The following is a 3,903-nucleotide window of genomic DNA, read 5'->3' as shown; positions in this document are numbered from 1 at the left end:
AGTGTCTTAGATTGGATTTAGTAAAAGTATTTCCAACAATTTACCATATTTCTTTTACTTTTCAATCTTGCTATTTTGTGTTTCTCTATCCTATAACTACATATAAAAAAAATTCAAGTTTGAGACAAAATGTTAAAATGAGCTGCATTAGAACATTTACAAGGTACATTTTAGAAGTGTAGAGGACTGACATGGAAGAATGCCAAGGACAGATATAATCAGCTATTCCACTTTAAGCTTAAAGTAAAGTTTTACAGACTTTACAGACTGGAAAAAAAAGTAAAAAAAAACTCGGGGAAAGTTAAAAGTTTTTTGAGCCAAATTCCAATATGGCAGCTCATCATATAAAAAACGTCCTTGCTCCTATCTCAGCATCTTTGGCAGGGTAGGGAAGGAGCTCCGGATTGCTGTATTGAATCCAGAAAACTTCTAGCTTTAAAAACTTCATTATGTAATAGAAATGCGCATGGATGATGCTTGTTAAATTGGTACAACAGCCTACTGCTAAACAACTACAAAAACCAAAGTTACACAAATATAGCTAATAGCTGTGGCTCCCTTAAAAAACTGAAGCATATGAAGACGTGTACATTGCAAAGGATTGTGGGTAACTGTATAGCTCCTATGTGGGGGAGAGAAATGTCAGGAGGTCCCTATGCTAACTGAAATATCAATAGGAAGCATCCTGCTTCCTTTTCTTACATCTTCCCTTACTATCTTTGTTGAATTCATGTTAATGTGTATTTAAAGACATTTCAATTACTGGAAAAAATTGCAAGGAGGTAATATAAAAAAAAAAAAAAAAGTCTAATCAATCAAATCTTTCGTGACCCCGATGCAGTACCTTAGTGGACCCCCTGGGGTCACGGACCCCTGTTGAAGACCTCCGAGCTAGAGTAAATTTACACACTATTAGCATTAAATCCAAATTAACCAAACTGTTGTTAGTTTGTGTTGCTAATAACTGTTAGCTTGGTCACTGAGGACATGAACAAGCAGATCCAACTGATTCTTAAAACAACTCAAAAACAGCTCATTTGGATTCAACCTGATCCATTTTAGGGGTAAATGAATTATGTTGTAAGAGGAAAGCAGAGTTTTGATTTCTCCTCATCACTTTTGATTTATATAACAAAAATAACAAAAAACTAATTCAAATAGTAGTTACTGAAAATCTGTGAATTTGCCCTGCTTTTCTTTTACTCTGCATTGTTCCTCGAAAGAGTCTTCACATCATTTTATTCTTTAATCAGAGGTGATGGAAGATTTATTCAATGGGTGGGAGAAATCTGTAATAAAACAATAAAGAAGGATTATCATCACAGCTGTTACCTTTATTGGTATTTATCTTTACATCTCTACTTCCTGAAAAAAGGCCAGTTGCTGTTTTAGAAATATTGTTTTATTGCTGTATGTTTAACGTCATCGGTTTAACCGCAGGAGACTTACACCAGTACAATTAAAGGTACATTTTATTGAGCTGACCACGCATTTTTGAATTTCCCCCCTTAAACAAACAGGGGGAAATGGGAAGAGAACGTCAGATTAGACAGGTTTCCTTCAGTAAATCAGGAATATAGAACATATAAACTATTTTTAATTGCAATTAGTCTTTTTTTCCTTTTCAAAAGCTAACATAAATAATGTTTTTTTAAAATTATTATTATCTAACTGATTTAAGGTTATACCAAAGCCATTTTCACCATTTCAAGTCTAACACGACAAATATCATGATGTTTTTGTTATATCTCTTGAGTATAAAATTGATTTGTATCTTTTCCAAGAATAATCTGCAGTGACATGCTATCTAACTTTATGTGTTCTATGTAAGCCACCTGCTCTACCATTACTTCAGAAGTTAATTCAACCACTTTAAGTAACCATTTTTTCCCAACATTTTAAGCTGGGCTGCTCATTGAACATTTTCTGCTTTCAGCCAAAACTAGATATTTCAGCAGAATAACATCTAACAGCTGCAAAGTTTTTGGTTCCTCTGTTTTAACCAAAATAAACATTCCCCTCTATTTTCAATTTCTTCTAACAATAGAAGAGACAAGTAAGCAACTAGTTGTGTTTTTTCAGATAAGAGCAGCTGAGATCTATGGTGGCTGAGGGGGGCCAAGCTTATTAATATATAATATCGCAGTAAGTTTAAAAAGTCCGGCAATCACAAATCTGTATTTGCAGCTCTATGACAGTCTGCCCCTAGTGGTCAGGAGTGCTGAACTTTTCTTGATTTATTGTCTCTATTTTGCTACTTGCAAAATGTTTCCTTTACATGTGTTTTGTGTGTTAGCATCATTTATGTATTTGCTGCAGGTTATGTGTTTTGCGCTGTTTCCATTTTCCTGTTCTGTTTTCTGTGATTGTTTCTCCTTTGTAATGTTTTTTTCCATGCAGGTTTGTTTTGTGTTTGTGTGTTAGTCAAATTTGTATGTTTTCTAGTCTAATTTTTGCATTTGTAGGACCTTTTAAAATTGACTGTGAAATAATTTATTTGCATGGTTTTCGTAGCTCACAGCAAAGATCCATGGAAAAAGTTTCACATTTCCAAGCTATTTTTTCCCTGCTAGTCACATTGTAGCACAAAAAAATCTGTTTAACGGGAAAGAGCAAAAGGATCTTTTCAACAATGATCTTGAAATATTGGACCTCTTAATCTAATTAGAGTTGCAATGCTGTCTTTACCTTTAAATATCAGTAAACAACAAATCAAAATCTATTCAGATCTGGGTTTGGACATAGACTGGGCCAATCTAACACTTTAATATGTTCAAATAAAAAAAATTACAGTGTAAATCTGACTCACTGTCCTAAAAAGTGGACCTCATCTGCAGGTCTTGTTTTGCTCCAAATGGTTCGTAGAAAACCACATTCCGTCTTCCTCTAGTTTTTGTGTGACTGTGGCCTCCTTCTTTCCATCTATCTCATAAGCCAAGTGTGGCTAATAGCTATCCTAGCAGCAGATTCTCCTACATGTGCGTTTTTCTTGTATTAGCGTAAGACTATAAGCACGAGCCTCTCTCCTCACTTACCAATTTAAACTGTAAAGAAATGTTTAAAACCTCACTGCAAAAAATGGAAATCTAAATAAGTAATTTTTTTTTTTTAAATAAGTGCAGTTTATCTTGAATTAAGGAGGTGAGTGAGATACTATGCCAATGGAACAAGACAAGTTAAATAAAAAAAAAAAAGTGCATTGTATGATTTCAAGTGCATATTGTTTAATTATCTTATTTTAGGAGTAAAAATACTCATTCCAGTGGCAGATCGTCTTATTTAGCTGCTCAAATTAAGGCTAAATACATTTATTTTAAGACATTTTTACTTATTCAGGGCACTCATTTTTTTAGTACTTATCTTTTATGCTCTGCTTTGTGTCGCCCTTTTGCATATACATTTAATTCACTAAATGCCTGGTTGTAGAGGAACAAAATGTTGGAAAAACTGCAGTGCTGATGTGGCACGCCCTGCTGCTGAAGCGACTAATGGCTTCACTGCACCTTCATTGTGAGTAAACTATTAACAAGCTTGAGTAACCAGGGTCTGGTTCTTCCGGTGTGATCCCCCTATTTTTCACCTGTTTGAAAATCCCTGCGGCTCTGTTGTTGGTAGTAACTGATTTTTTGTGGTAGTTTGCTAACTGTGTGTCAAATCTGGTTCTTCCAGATGCATGCGTTTCCTCCTCCTAAAGCTTTTACAGCACAATCGGTTTGGAAAGGAGAGCTATTTTTAAGTGAGGCAATCAAAAGAATAGTTCAAACTTTATTTAAAAAGGGAAAGTTTACTTTTCGAACAGAAATGTTGACAATCCATACTGATTTCTGATTCGCACTGTTGTCCTTTGACAGGTGACAAAACAAAAGCATTTACAATGAAGATTAATTCTTTCATTTCTGAGAT

Source organism: Cyprinodon variegatus, unplaced genomic scaffold (genome assembly GCF_000732505.1).
Source record: "Cyprinodon variegatus isolate N-32 unplaced genomic scaffold, C_variegatus-1.0 Scaffold190, whole genome shotgun sequence".
NCBI classification, from domain to species: Eukaryota; Metazoa; Chordata; class Actinopteri; order Cyprinodontiformes; family Cyprinodontidae; genus Cyprinodon; species Cyprinodon variegatus.
This window is presented reverse-complemented; position numbering follows the sequence as displayed.